Source organism: Saccopteryx leptura, chromosome X (assembly GCF_036850995.1).
Source record: "Saccopteryx leptura isolate mSacLep1 chromosome X, mSacLep1_pri_phased_curated, whole genome shotgun sequence".
Classification (NCBI taxonomy): Eukaryota; Metazoa; Chordata; class Mammalia; order Chiroptera; family Emballonuridae; genus Saccopteryx; species Saccopteryx leptura.
In genome coordinates, this window is record NC_089516.1 from 97,544,850 (window position 1) to 97,561,066 (window position 16,217).

Below are 16,217 nucleotides of genomic sequence, written 5' to 3' on the forward strand. Positions count from 1 at the left end.
TTCTTCCATAATGGTTGTACTACTTTACATTCCCACCAATAGTGTATGAGGGTTCCTTTTTCTCCACAGCCTCTCCTAAGAGTGTGGTGGTTATGGGGGGAGGGGGAGAGGGAGAGGGAAAGGGGGGAGGGGGAGGGGTACAAAGAAAACTAGATAGAAGGTGACAGAGGACAATCTGACTTTGGGTGATGGGTATGCAACATAATTGAACAACAAGATAACCTAGACATGTTATCTTTGAATATATGTATCCTGATTTATTGATGTCGCCCCATTAAAAAATAAAAATAAAAAAAGTAAAGATAAATAAAAGGGGAACTTAGTGGGTAGGGTTGCCTGGCTCTTAACTTGAGTATTTGGCAAAGTGTTTATTTAAGATGGATGTCTTTGAAATGAATGCTTTGGCAATCAAAAGTTTAATGTCATACATTTTACATTACAATTGGAAAAACTAATTATCAGGCACTAATACTACAGGCACACTAGCGAAGTTGAACAATTTCTCATATATTTATTGGCCACTTATGTTATTGTTTTGAGGACATTGTTCTTTTGATAATTTTCTATTAGAATATTTAACATTTTCTTAATGACTTTTAAAGCTTTTCATATATTAATATCAAATGTTGTTCTCTGTAATACATTTTTAAAATATTTCCTCTAAGATGTTACTTTTCTTTTAATTTTGTTTATAGTATTTTAAATATTACACATTTTTTATTTAGATGTTAGATAACAACCAAAACTGCTTTACCTCTATTCATCAAGAGATTCTCTCTTCTCTTTTTACGAGTCTCTAGGTACGAGTACCCTCAGCCATAAGGACTAACAAATAGGCATTCTAGTTCAGAATAATAGCTATTCTTAAAGTTTTGCTATTTAATCTAGCCATTTCTTCCATCTTTAAGTATACAATAAACACATCCTCTATTGCTTCAAGCCATTTCATAATTCTGGAAAACTTATTTATAGTATATATAATGTTATATTTTTATGTAGTATACAGATAGATATATAATCTACTTATTTTTATTTTGGTAATTTTAAGGTTTTATCTTCCACTTTTCATTCTATTTATCTGAAATTTATTTTAGAACAGTTAATTGTTAGCCTCCTAATACTAGACTTGAGCATTTAAACACTGTCATACTGTTGCTTTCCCATTTAATTTTACTATGAAATCAACCATAAATTATGCTGTTAGAAGAGCAGTTGATTTGTAATATATTATAAAGTAACAGAATTTGAGAGTAATGTACTTTTAGTCAACACTTCTGACAAGATAATATTTAAATGTCTCTGTTTGACTTTAAAATATATTTTACATATATATGAGGAGGTCTTACACTGAATTTATACCAGAACAAATTTAAGAAGCCTTATTATGAACATCCTACTGCAAAGGAACTGGAAAGCAACTTGTTTTCCTCATCCTGCCAATTAATTAATTTTTTTTTGTTTCTTAAGCTATGCAGAAAAATATTGTATCACTTTTCAACCTAAGCAGTGTTTTTATTTAAATATACTGTCTGAATATTTCCACATTCAGGAGTGGAGATGAGGATTGAACAAATAGGTAGTAAAGGTAAAATTATTTTTTTTGTTCACAACCTTAACCTTGTGAACAGCTCAGAATACACTAAAAGTCAAAGCCAAGGTTAACACAAAATTTTAATGCAAATAAGAAATAAGCACACTGCACAAACAGACCAATTACAAAAAGGCACGCTCCTTGGAGACCAATTAGAAGAGGCACTAAACAGTGCCTATGCTGAATTTTGGCCTCAAATTGCTTCCTCTTGCCATAGCCAGATAACTTGGTTAGAGCTTTGTCCTGATATGCAAAGGTTGCTGGTTCGATTCCCTCATTTGGGGCACATACAGGAACAGACTGATGTTTCTGCCTCTCTTTCTCTCTCTCTTCCTTTTTCTTTGAAATCAATAAATAATTTTTTAATTGCTCCCTCTTGCTCAGATGCCTTTGGCCTTACCTTACCCAAATTCAGGTAGTCCCTGCATTTTTTTTCTTTTACCATCCTTGCTGCACTACGGACTCTAAAGTCAGTTGAGGAATGTGAATAAAGTCTAAAGTTTAGATAATAGTATTGTACCAATGTTAATTTTTCAGTTTCAGTAATTAGATTATGGTTATATAAGATATTAACATTTGGGTAAACTGGGTAAACCATGAGAACTCTCTGTACAATTTGTGCCACTTCTTTTGAGTCTAAAACTATTTCAAAATAAAAAGTTCATTTGAAAGAGTTAAGAGAAAGGAAGTCAGCTACAGGATCATGATTATAGCAACACTCTGCTCTGTCTTCCTTTGCAGCTTGGAACTCTATTTTTTGCTTTCTTTACCTATTTTTTTTCAAATTTGCTGCATCAAAGAAGGAATCTGTTAACAACAGCTGGTTTTATTTCTCAAATACAACCTGTTCAACATAAATAAACAATAAAATTAATCTCAATTCCAATAAGATTGACAAATGAACTTCTATGCTAGACACTGGAGCGGTGGTTTACAGATGTAAACAACCAAAAACTACAGTTTACTTAAAAAATGAGTAGCACACAAAACAAAAGAAAACAAACAAGAAACTATGGAGGTTTTCAATTGTGTACTGCAGGATATTAGAGAAAATGATGGAGCAAAGCCCACTGATAATTCTATTTTCCATAACAACAATGAGAATATTAGCAAACTCTTAAAATTAACTTTCTAAGAACTCTGGAAATTAACCAAAAACTTGCAACAATCCAGGGAGCATTTATTTATTCTTTTTATAAATGGCTGAATCTTAATAAAAAAAAAAGCTTGTGGAATTTTAACTTATCTTATTTTCACCTCCACCCTCTCTTCAGCTCTACAGTAACTCTAAAAACAAACGGGCCACCACCATAGTTAAAAGAAGCATCCTGGAAACTATTGGAGGGAATACATGGAGGCTGGAGAGCTTGTGATGGTTAATTTTATATGTCAAACTGACTAGACTACAGAGTGTCCAGATATTTGGTTAAGCATTATTTCTGGATGTTTGTGTGGATTTTTTGGGATGAAATTACTTTTTGAGTCTATGGATTCAAGTTTGCCCTCTCTAATGTAGGTGGGCATCATCCAATCTGTTGAGGGTCCACACAAAACAAAAAGGTGGAAGAAGGAAGAATTTGTCCTTTTCTGCCTGATTGCTTGAACTGTTGCATTGATCTTCTCCTGCTTCTGGTACTTCTGGTTTTCAGTTCTTCAGACATAGACTGGAATCTACATCATTGACTCTCCTGGGTCTCAAGCCTTAAACTCAGAATGAATCACACCAGTGGCTTTCCTAAGTCTCTTGCTTTCAGATGGCAGATCATAAGATTTCTTCACCATCATAAATGCAAAAGCCAATTTATTATAAAAGGTATATATATATCAACAAAATAGATACAAATTAAATCTGGCAACATATAAAAAGGATTGTACACACCATGATCATGTGGGATTTACTACAGGAATGGAAGGTTGGTCCAACATAAGAAAATCAATTGATGTAACACAAAATTTTAATACAATAAAAGACAAAAAACACATGATCATCTCAATGGTATAGAAAAAGCCTTTGACAAAATTAAATAACCTTTATAACAAAAACAGCCAACAAATTAGGAATAGAAAGAAATTTTCTCACCCTAATAAAGAACGTCTACAAAAAACACATAGCTAACATACTTAATGGGGAAAGACAGACAGTTTTCCCACTAATATCAAGAACATGATATGGAAGTCCACTGCTATCATTTATATTCAATATTTTATTGGACATTCTAGCTAGAACAAGCAGGCATCAATAAATAAATAAATAAATAAATAAACAAATAAACAAATAAATAAAATTCAGATTGGAATGAAAGAAGTCAAACTAGTGCTGTTCTTGGATAATATAATCTTGTATATAGAAAAAAAGTCAGGCCCTAGCTGGTTGGCTTAGTGGTAGAGTGTCGGCCTGGCATGTGGATGTCCTGGGTTCAATTCTCAATCAAGGCATACAGAAAAAGCGACCTTCTACTTCTCCACCCCTCCATCTTTACTGTCTCTCTCTCTCTCTTTCTCTTCTCCTCCCATAGCCATGGCCTGATTGCTTCAAGTAAGTTGGCCCTTGATGTTGAGGATGGCTCCATGGTCCCACCACAGGTAATAAAATAGCTCAATTGCCAAGCAATGGAGCAATGGCCTCAGATGGGCATAGCATCGCCTGGTAGGAGTGTATGTGGGAGTCTGTCTCTCTGCCTCCCCGCCTCTCACTTAATATAACAAACAAAAAGAAACCCATAAAACAAAAGAACCCTCCAAAAAAATCTCTTAGATATACATATATATGTATATATATACATAAATGAAATATCAAAACCATAGGACATAAAATCAACACACAAAAATCAGTTGTATTTTTATGCACTTGTAATAAGCAATCTCAAAATGGATTAAGAAAATTCCATTTACAATAGCATCAATAATAGTACATTGCTCACAAAAATTAGAGGTATTTCAAAATGAATATGAAGCAGTAAAATATCCCCTAATTTTTGTGAGCAGTATAAAATACTTAGGAATAATTTTTCAAAAGAACTACAAGACTTTTATATGCAAAACTATAAAATGTTATTAAAATAAATTAAAGAAAATCTAAATAAATTAATAGACATTTCATAGTTGTGGATTAGAAGGCTTTATGTTCAGATGGAGATATTCCCCCAAATAAGCTACAGATTCAATAAAAGCCTTATGAAAATCCCAGGTGGGGTTCTGGCTGGTGGCTCACTGGAGGTCAGCCCAGCATATAAACTTCCCGGGTTCAATTCCCAGTCAGGGCACACAGGAGGAGCGACCATTTCCTTCTCCCCCCTTACCTTCTACCCCTTCTTTCCCTCTTCCTCTCCCACAGCCAGTGGCTCCATTGGTTCAAGCATTATCCCATGTGCTGAGGATAACTCCATTGGAGTGCATCAGCCTCAGGTGCTAAAAATAGCTCAGTACTCGAGCATTGTCCCAAGATGGGATTGCTGGGTTGGCTCCCAGTCAGGGTGCATATGGGAATCTGCCTCACTATCTCTCCTCCTCTTATATAAAAGAAAAAAGAAACAAATATAAAAAACAATCTCAGGTGGCTTATTTGCAAAAATTGACAAACTGATTCTAAAATTTATGGGGAAATATAAAGTATCCAGAAAAGCCAAAAAAAAAAAAAATCTTGAGGAAGAACAACAAAGTTGGAGAACTCACACATTCTGATTTCAAAACTTACTACAAAGGTACTATAATCAAGAATGTACAGAATAGGCATATCCAAAGAGACAGAAAGTGGATTTGTAGTTGCCTATGCTTTTTGTTTTTTATGTGAGAGAAGGGGAGATAGAGAGACAGGTTTCCGCATGCCCTCCAACCAGACTTTACCTGGCAACCCCTGTCTAGGGCTGATGCTCGAATCAACTGAGCCATCCTCAGTGCCCAGAGCTGACGTTTAAACAATTTGAGCCACTGGCTGCAAAAGGGGAAGAAAAAGAGAGAGGGACAGGTAAAAGAAGAGAAGCACATGGTCACTTTTCATGTGTACCCTGACCGGGAATCAAACCCAGGACATCCACACCCTGGGCCAATACTGTATCCACTGACCCAATCATCTTATGTTTGAGAAAAGAAGAAATATGCAGAAATGGGATAATGGTTACCATGATTTTTTTGGTGAGGGGGAGATAAAAATGTTCTAGAATTAGAAGGTGGTGATGGTTTGTAGTTCAGTATTATGTACTGTCTTAACATCTAAAACGAGGGGGAAGATATAGTTCTATTAGCCTAAGTGTAAGCCATCATCCCCAATCAATTCCTGTGGATAAGATACCTTAACCAAACCACCTCCTTATCATGGGGACCAAGCAGAATTCTTGTTTATTATTGAGTAAAATATTTCAGTTCCCCCTACCAGTCTGTAAAATTATCAAAACAAACCAATCATATCCTCCTGTGGGAACCAAAAATCACTCTACTTTTCTGATACTACAAAGCTTGCCCATCACAGACCCTCTTTATTCACTCTGTTATTGATTACAGTTCCTATATGTCTCTCTGTGGCATGCTGCTGTCCAGTATAAACTGTCATGTACTTGGCCACACCCATAGTCTAGTGTAGGACATACTCTCTCACTAATGGGATGAAAAGCACACAATCAAATATGATTGTATATATTTGTGAATATACTAAAAACACTTAATATTACACTGTATAAGGGTAAATTTTATGATATGTAATTTTAAAATTCTAACTCAATTTAAAAAATAATTTAAAATATAACATATAAAAAAAGTTATGGGCCCTGGCCAGTGGGCTCAGCGGTGGAGCGTCGGCCTGGCGTGCGGGAGACCCGGGTTCGATTCCCGGCCAGGGCACATAGGAGAAGCGCCCATTTGCTTCTCCACCCCCCCTCCTTCCTCTCTATCTCTCTCTTCCCCTCCCGCAGCCAAGGCTCCATTTGAGCAAAGATGGCCCGGGCGCTGGAGATGGCTCCTTGGCCTCTGCCCCGGGCGCTAGAGTGGCTCTGGTCGCGGCAGAGCGACCCCCCCGGGGGGGGGGGGCAGAGCATCGCTCCCTGGTGGGCAGAGCTTCGCCCCTGGTGGGCGTGCCGGGTGGATCCCGGTTGGGTGCATGCGGGAGTCTGTCTGACTGTCTCTCCCCGTTTCCAGCTTCAGAAAAATACAAAAAAAAAAAGTTATGAACTATAAATAAATTCTATAGGTTTTTTTAACCTATAGAGAAGCAATCCTGAGAGTATTAAAAGCCTAGCTAAGAAACAAGAAAAATCTTAAATAAATAATCTAATACTACACTTAAAATAACTAGAAAAAAACAATAAACAAAGCACAGAGAAAGTAGAAGGTAGGAAATAATAAAGATTAGAGTGGAAATAAATATCATAGAAACTAAAAACCAAAAAATAAGAAATCCCAATACAAAAGATCAATGAAATCAATAGCTGGTTCTTTGAAAAGATAAACAAGACTCATCAAGAAAAAAAAAAAAAAACAGACAGGACCCAAATAAATAAAATAGAAATAAAGGAGGGGAAGTAACAACCACAGAAATACAAAGGATTATAAGAAAATATTATGAAAATTATATGCCAACGAAATGTACAACCTGGGCAAAATGGATAAATTCCTAAAAATATACACTCTTTCAAAACTGAATCAGGAAGAATCAGAAAACCTGAATAGACTAATTACAACTAATGATATGGAAACAATAATCAAAAAACTCCAAGAAAACAAAAGTCTTAGACCAGACAGCTTCACAATGATTTTTGCCAAACATTCAAAGAAGAACTAACACCTATTCTTCTCAAATTACTCCAAAAATTCAAGAGGAGAGAAGATTTCTAAGCTCTTTTTACAAGGCCAACATTATCCTAATTCCAAAACCAGATAAAGATGCAACAACAACAAAATTATTTGCCAATATTTCTGGTGAATGTAGATGCTCAAACTCTCTCCAAAATATTAGCAAATTAGCTGATCATGATTACATCAACAGATGCAGAAAAAGCATTTAATGAAATCCAGCACTCAATTATAATAAAAACTCTTAGCAAATTTCCTAACCCATGGTAGTGCAGTGGGTAAAGCATCCACCTGGAATGCTGAGATCACTGGTTTGCAACCCCAGGCTTGCCCGGTCAAGGCACATACGACAAGTAACTGCGGCATGTTGATGTTTTCTGCTCCTCTTCCCTCCTTTTCTCTCTCTCTTCTTTCTAAAATCAGTAAATAAAATCTTTAAAAAAAATCTCTTAGCAAAGTGGAAATAAAAGGAACATACCTCAACATAATAAAGGTAATACATGACAAACCTATAGCAAACATCATACTGAATGGGTAAAAACTAAAAGCGTTTTTATTATGATCAAGAACAAGACAAGGATGTCTGCTTTCACCACCCTAATCCAGTATAGCACTGGCAGTCCTAGCCACAGCAATCACAATAAGAAAAAATAAACTACATACAAATTGGAAAAGATGAAGTTAAAACTGCCATTGTTTGCCAATGACATGATAATGTACATAGAAAACCCTAAAGACTCCACCAAAAATGTCTATAATAAATTTACTCAAACAGAATACAAATAAATATTTAGAAATCAATGCCATTTTTATAGACCAAAATGAACTTAAGAGAAATAAATAAAGAAAACAATCCTATTTACTATTGCAACAACAAAAAAATAAGGTACCTAGGAATAAATTTAACCAAGGAGCTAAAAGACCTATACTCAGAAAATAATAAGACATTGAAGAGATAATTGAGGAAGATACAAATAACTGAAAGCATATATCATGTTTATGGACTGGCAAAATTAACATCATTAAAATATCCATACTTCTTGCCTGACCAGGTGGTGGTGCAGTGGATAGAGTGTTAGTTTGGGATGCTGAGGACCCAGGTTTGAAACCTCTAGGTCACTGACTTGAGTGTGCATGTAACTGGCTTGAGCACGGACTCACCAGCTTGAGTGTGGAGTTGCCGGCTTGAGTGTGGGATCATAGACATGACCACATGTTCGCTGGTTTGAGCCCAAAGGTTGCTGACTTGAAGCCCAAAAGTTGCTGACTTGAAGTCCAAGATCACTGGCTTGAGCAAGGGGCTACTGGCTTAGCTGGATACCCCTGGTCAAGGCACATATGAGAAAGCAATCAATGAACAACTAAGATGCTGAAACTATGAGTTAATGCTTCTCATCTCTCTCCTTCCTGTCTGTCTGTCCTTGTCTATTCTCTCTATCATAAAAACAAAACAAAATGCCTATGCCTCCCAAAGCAATCTATAGATTCAGTGTGATTCTTATTAAAATACCAATGGTATATTTCACAGATCTAGAACAAGTATCCAAAAATGTATATCAACTACCAAAGATCTTGAGGGAGAAGAACAAAGTTGGAGGAATCATGCTACCTGATATCAAACTGTACTACAAGGCCATAGTAACTGAAACAGCATGGTACTGGTATAAAAGCAGACATATAGATTAATGAAACAAAATAGAGCCTGAAAATAAATTTACTCCTTTATAGTCAATTAATATTTGAGAAAGGAGGCAAGAACATATAATGTGGTAAAGATAACCTATTCCATAAATGGTGTTGGGAAAATTGGACAGATATATGCAAAAAAAAAAAAAAAAAAAAAGAAAAGAAAGAAAGAAAGAAAGAAAGAAACTAGACCACCTTCTCACACCATACCCAAGAATAAACTCAAAGTGGATTAAAGATTTAAATGTTAGACTTAAAACCATAAAAATCCTAGGTGAAAACATGAGCAGTAAAATCTCAGATATTTCTTGTAGCAATATTTTTTCTGCTATATCTCCTCAGACAATGAAAACAAAAGAAAAAAACAAATGGGACTACATCAAACTTAAAAATTTTTACAGAACAAAGGAAACCATCAACAAAACGAAAAGACAACCCACTGAATGGGAGAACATACTCGTTGTTTCATCTGTTAAGGGGTTAAAATCTAAAATTTATAAAGAACTAATAAAACTCAACATCCCCCCAAAAAACAACAACCCCCCCCAAAACTATCCAATTAAAATGTGAACAAAGGACTTTAAGACACTTCTCTAAAGAGGACATACAGATGGCCAATAGACTTATGAAAAGATGCCCAACATCACTGATCATCAGATAAATGCAAATTAAAACCACAATGAGATATCACCTCAACCTGTCAGAATGGCGCTCATCAACAAACAACTGCTGGTGAAGATGTGGATTCATGCATTGTTGTTGGGAATGCAGGCTGGTGCAGCCACTGTGGAAAACAGTGTGGCGTTACCTCAAAAAATTTAAAAAAATAGAATTGCCTTTTGACATAGCAATTCTACTTCTGGGAATATATTCTAAGAAACCCCAAACATTTTTTTTTACAAAACATTATACTGAGCAAAATAAGTAAATCAGAAAAAACTAAGAACTATATGATTCCATACATAGGTGGGACATAAAAATGAGACTCAGAGACATGGACAAGAGTGAGGGGGTTGGGGGAGGGGAGGGGCACAAAGAAAACCAGTTAGAAGGTGACGGAAGACAACTGGACTTTGGGTGATGGGAATGCAGCATAATCAAATGTCAAAATAACCTAGAGATGTTTTCTTTGAACATAGGTACCCTGATTTACCAATGTCACCCCATTAAAATTAATTAATTAAAAAAAATGGAATTGCCTTTTGACATAGCAATTCTACTTCTGGAAGATATTCTAAGAAACCCAAAACAATTTTTTACAAAACATTATTTACAAGAGCCTAGATCTGGAAACAGCCCTAGTGCCCATCAGTAGATGAAAGAATAAAAAGGCTATGACACATTTACACAATAAAATACTACTAAGCCATAAAAAAGAAGGAAATCTTACCTTTTGTGTCAGCATGGATGGACTTGGAGTTTATCATACTAAGTGAAATAAGCCAGTCAGAGAAAGACAAATACCATATGCTTTCACTTATATGTGAAATCTAATGAACAAAATAAATTGATGAACAAAATAGAAATAGAGGCATAGATACATGGAACAAACTTACAGCTGTCAGATGATAGGGGCTGGGGAACTGGATGAAAGAAAGTGAAGGCATTAGCCAAAAAACCTGTATACATAACACATAGACACAGACAACAGTGTGGTGATAGCCAAAGGGAAAGGGGAGTGAGGTCTAGGTGAAGGTGAGCAAAGTGGGGTGGGAATGAGAATGGTGAAAAAAGAGACTTTGCTTGGGGTGATGGGTTCAAGATGCAGTGTGCAGATGATATTTTATCTAGTTGTACACTTGAAACCTGTAAGATTTTGTGAACCAGTATCACCACAGTAAATTCAATTAAAAGACAAAACATATACATAGATGAATAGGAGATCAAGGAAACTTCATACAGAACATGGATTTTTTTTTTTTCAGAGACAGAGAGAGAGTCAGAGAGAGGGACAGATAGGGACCGACAGACAGAAACAGAGAGAGATGAGAAGCATCAATCATCAGTTTTTTGTTGCAACACCTTAGTTGTTCATTGATTGCTTTCTCATAGGTGCCTTGACAGGGGGGCTGCAGCAGACCGAGTAACCCCTTGCTCAAGCCAGCGACCTTGGGTCCAAGCTGGTGAGCTTTGCTCAAACCAGATGAGCCCACCTGACCGGGTGGTGGTGCAGTAGATAGAGCATCGGACTGGGATGCAGAAGACCCAGGTTCGAGACCCCAAGCTCTCCAGCTTGAGCAAGGCCTCATCTGGTTTGAGCAAAAGCTCACCAGCTTGAGCCCAAGGTCACTGGCTTGAGCAAGGGGTTACTCGGTTTGCTGAAGGCCTGCAGTCAAGGCACATATGAGAAGGCAATCAATGAACAATTAAGGTGTTGCAATGCGCAATGAAAAACTAATGATTGATGCTTCTCATCTCTCCGTTCCTGTCTGTCTGTCCCTGTCTATCCATCTCTCTGACTCTCTCTCTATCTCTGTAAAAAAACAACAAAAACAACAACAACAACAACAAAACAGATGGGCCCGCGCTCAAGCTGGTGACCTCGGTGTCTCGACCTGGGTCCTCTGCATCCCAGTCCGACACTCTATCCACTGTACCACTGCCTGGTGAGGCAGGACATGGGTCTGGTGAGGCAGGACATGGGTCTTGATCTGGTTTTTAGGGCACTCCAAATAAGTAAAGGCCCAAAATGAGAAATGAATATGACAGATTTGAAACACAGTGTGGAAACTGATCTAACTAAATTGGATGATTGCTTTAGGGATTAGCAGAGAATAAATATAGCTATGTAAGTGGAGAAAATAATTTAAAAATAGCTTGAAAGTCAACAGAGGAGTTTAGTCTTGATCCAGTAAATCCAGATTTTTATCAGATAATTGACTTGATACAGAGAAGAGAGGCAGTATCTAATAGCAATTAAATATAGGCTCTGGAGTTAGACCTAGGGCTGAATTGTGGCGCAGACTATTTTCATCACAACTAATCTACCTTTACTATTTCACAACTTTGAAAGTTAGTTAATATCTTTGAGTCTTGATATGGAAAGGCATCGTTTTCATTTTCATTAATTATGCTAGCTAGCATTCTGCCACTTACCGTTTGTTCTAACTTTTCTTCTCCCCCTCCTCCTCTTACTCCTTCTCCTCCTCCTCCTCCTCCTCCTCCTTCTCCTCCTTCTCCACCTCCTCATTCTCTTCCTCCTTCTTCCCCTTTAAGCCTAGAATGATTTAGCAACAAGCCCCTGGAAGAGCTGGTAACTTGATTCTCAGTAACATTTAATGTGCTTAGAAAATTGTATAATTTAATTTTTATTGAATTCATTCAGGTGACACTGGTTAACAAAATTATACAGGTTTCAGGTGCACAATTCTACAACACATCATCTGTACACTGTATTGTGTGTTCACCACCCCAAGCTATGTCTCCTTCCATCATCATTTATCCCTCATCCCCTCCTCCACCTCCTCCCACCCCACCTGTCCCCTGGGAATCACCACACTGTTGTCTGTATTCTTGATTTTTTTTTCTTTTTTCCACTTTTTTGCTCAATCCCTCCACCTCCCTCAACCAGCCCTCCCCAACAACTGTCAGCCTGCTTTCTATCTATATAAATCTGTTTCTATTTTGCTTGTTAATTCACTGTGTTCATTAGATTCCACATATGAATAAAATCATATGACACTTGTCTTTCTCTGACTGTATTATTTCTCTTAGCATGATGCTCTCCAGTTCTATCTATGCTGTCACAAAGGTTAATATTTCCTCTTTTATGGTTGAGTGGTATTCCATTGTGTAAATTGTTTGACTTAAACTGAGCTAAATTAGAAACATAAACTACACTTGAATTTACCTTTCATTGGCTTTCTAGGAAATAATGTAAGCAAAATTATATGTTGTTTTAAAGTATTGAGAAATTAAGTTTTTGAAAACTTGAGCAAGTGTTTTAATGGCAAAGATGCTAGAGGTAATGCATAACAGATGAAGCAAACAATAGAATACCTAAACATATTAAAAGGAAAATCTAAAAAAATGAGTTGTCCAAAAGGACTTTGAAAAACTACTACATATTCCTTGTCATCTAGAAGACTAAGTACATGTGTAGGACCATGCACACACTCAGAAAAGATTTGAGGAAGCCATAAGTTTTCACCTGTGACTGATTTTGTGGTTCTGTGCAAGCAGAAAGTGGAGGTTAACACAGAGTTGTAAACTGTCTGAGAGTTGAAGGTGTATAAAACATGTTTACATAGCTCTTTGGCAAAGACTGGGTGATTTTTAGTCCTAGGCAATTAAAGAAGTATCTATCTAATTATTAGCTCCCCTCTAAGCTAACTGATTAGAAACTTCACTGGCCACCTATGAATACAGAGTTTACTCAGTTAGGTAAAAAAACTTTCACCAAATAAGCAAAAACAACAACACCTAGCAGCAACAACAAAGTCTATATTGAAGAAACACCATAATTTCCAGGGTTGTCAAATTATATTATTTACAATATCTGGTATTTGATGAAAAATTATAAGACATAAAAGAAGAAAAATATGACCAAAACACAGGAAAAGAGTAAAACAAACTGTCCATGAAGAAGTACAGACATTGGAATGACTAGACAGACATTTTTTGTATCTTTAAAAATATTTAGTGTAAAATAAAAATTTTAATATGTCTTATAACAGGCATGAAAGTTTTTTAATCCTTTTTGTTTTGTTTTGTGTTTCTTTAAAAAAATTTTAAATTATAGTTTTCATTCAGTATTATTCTGTATTATTTTCAGATGTACAATAAAGTGGTTAGAAAATCATATCCTTTGTAGAAAGCTTCATAGAATGGGTTTTTTGGTCTGAACTGGGCCTTGAAGAACAGGGCAGGATTTCCACATGCAGTGATGGAAAAAGAAAGAATGCTCCAGAAAGAAGCAAGGTCATTAAATGTAAAGGTCAATAGGCCCTGGCCGGTTGCTCAGTGGTAGAGCATCAGCCCGGTGTGTTGAAGTCCTGGGTTCAATTCCCGGTCAAGGCACACAGGACTAGTGACCATCTGCTTCTCCATCTCACCCCCTTTTCTCTCTCTCTCTCTCCCTTCCTTCCCTCCCGCAGCCATGGCTCATTTGAGCAAGTTGGCCCCTGAGGCTGAGGATGGCACCAAGGCCTTGCCTCAGGTGCTAAAATAGCTCAGTTGCTCAGCAACTGAGCAATGGCCCCAGGTGGGTAGAGCATACACCAGTAGAGGGGCTTGCCAGATGGATCCCAGTAGGGGCGCATGTGGGAGTCTGTCTCTCTACCTTCCTGCCTCTCACTTAATTAAAAAAGAAAAAAAAGGAAATGAGGTTGCTATATGGTTTGAATTTGTCACTGTGATCCATCAGGCACTAGGCTTAGGTTACTTTGTCAGTGGTTTACTGGTTTCCCTCCAACTTGTAGTTTGTGTTCATTTTTCTGACTGATCAGGGGGCTCTCCCTCACTTACTTTGTTGTTGGTTGGCCCTCAGATTTCTGCCTTTGTAGCAACACCAACTCCTGTGTACAAATTCCAGGTCCAAACCTGTGATCTTTCCTGACATTTCCAGCCTAGCTGTCCCTTCTTAGTGCCAATAATTTCTTAAACTGCAGCACTAACGCCTCTCCAGAACTCTTCATAGTCACAGGAGATGTCACATCTATTTAGGGTAAGGGGACATGAAATCAGAAAAGGATCCTTAAAGGAGGTTGTGCTTAATGCCAAATTTTGAGGGATGGTGGTAGGAATTCCCTAGAAATGAAGGGAAAAGGCAGCTTAAAAAGAGGTAATAATGGAAATTTATTCAAAAATATTTATTGAGGGCTCGATCTTCTCCTATTAATCATGAATGCGCCTGACCAGGTGGTGGCGCAGTGGATAGAGCGTCAGACTGGGATGCGGAAGACCCAGGTTCGAGACCTTGAGGTTGCCAGCTTGAGCGCGGTCTTATCTGGTTTGTGCAAAAGTTTACCAGCTTGAGCCCAAGGTCGCTGGCTTGAGCAAGGGGTTACTCAATCTGCTGAAGACCTGTGGTCAAGGCACATATGAGAAAGCAATCAATGACCAACTAAGATGTTGCAACGTGCAACGAAAAACTAATGATTGATGCTTCTCATCATCTCTCCTTTCCTGTCTGTCTGTCCCTGTCTATCCCTCTCTCTGACTCTCTCTCTGTCTTTGAAAAAAAAAAAAGAATACAACACAATTTTTTTAATGGGGTGACATCAATAAATCAGGATAAATATATTCAAAGATAACATGTCCAGGTTATCTTGTCGTTCAATTATGTTGCATACCCATCACCCAAAGTCAGATTTTCCTCTGTCACCTTCTATCTAGTTTTCTTTGTGCCCCTCCCCCTCCCCCTTTCCCTCTCCCTCTCCCCCCTCCCCCCGTAACCACCACACTCTTATCAATGTCTCTTAGTCTCACTTTTATGTCCCACCTATGTATGGAATAATGCAGTTCCTGTTTTTTTCTGATTTACTTATTTCACTTCGTATAATGTTATCAAGATCCCACCATTTAAAACTGAAAATAGAACTACCTTATGACCCAGCAATCCCTCTACTGGGTATATACCCCCAAAACTCAGAAACATTGATACATAAAGACACATGCAACCCCATGTTCATTGCAGCATTGTTCACAGTGGCCAGGACATGGAAACAACCAAAAAGCCCATCAATAGATGACTGGATAAAGAAGATGTGGCACATATACACTATGTAATACTATTCAGCCATAAGAAATGATGACATCGGATCATTTACAACACAATTTTTTTTTTGTATTTTTCTGAAGCTAGAAATGGGGAGAGACAGTCAGACAGACTCCCGCATGCGCCCGACCGGGATCCACCCGGCACACCCACCAGGGGGCGACACTCTGCCCACCAGGGGGCGATGCTCTGCCCCTCCGGGGGCGTCGCTCTGTTGCGACCAGAGCCACTCTAGCGCCTGGGGCAGAGGCCAAGAAGCCATCCCCAGCGCCCGGGCCATCTTTGCTCCAATGGAGCCTCGGCTGCAGGAGGGGAAGAGAGAGACAGAGAGGAAGGAGAGGGGGAGGGGTGGAGAAGCAGATGGGCGCTTCTCCTGTGTGCCCTGGCTGGGAATCAAACCCCGGACTTCTACACGCCAGGCCGACGCTCTACCACTGAGCC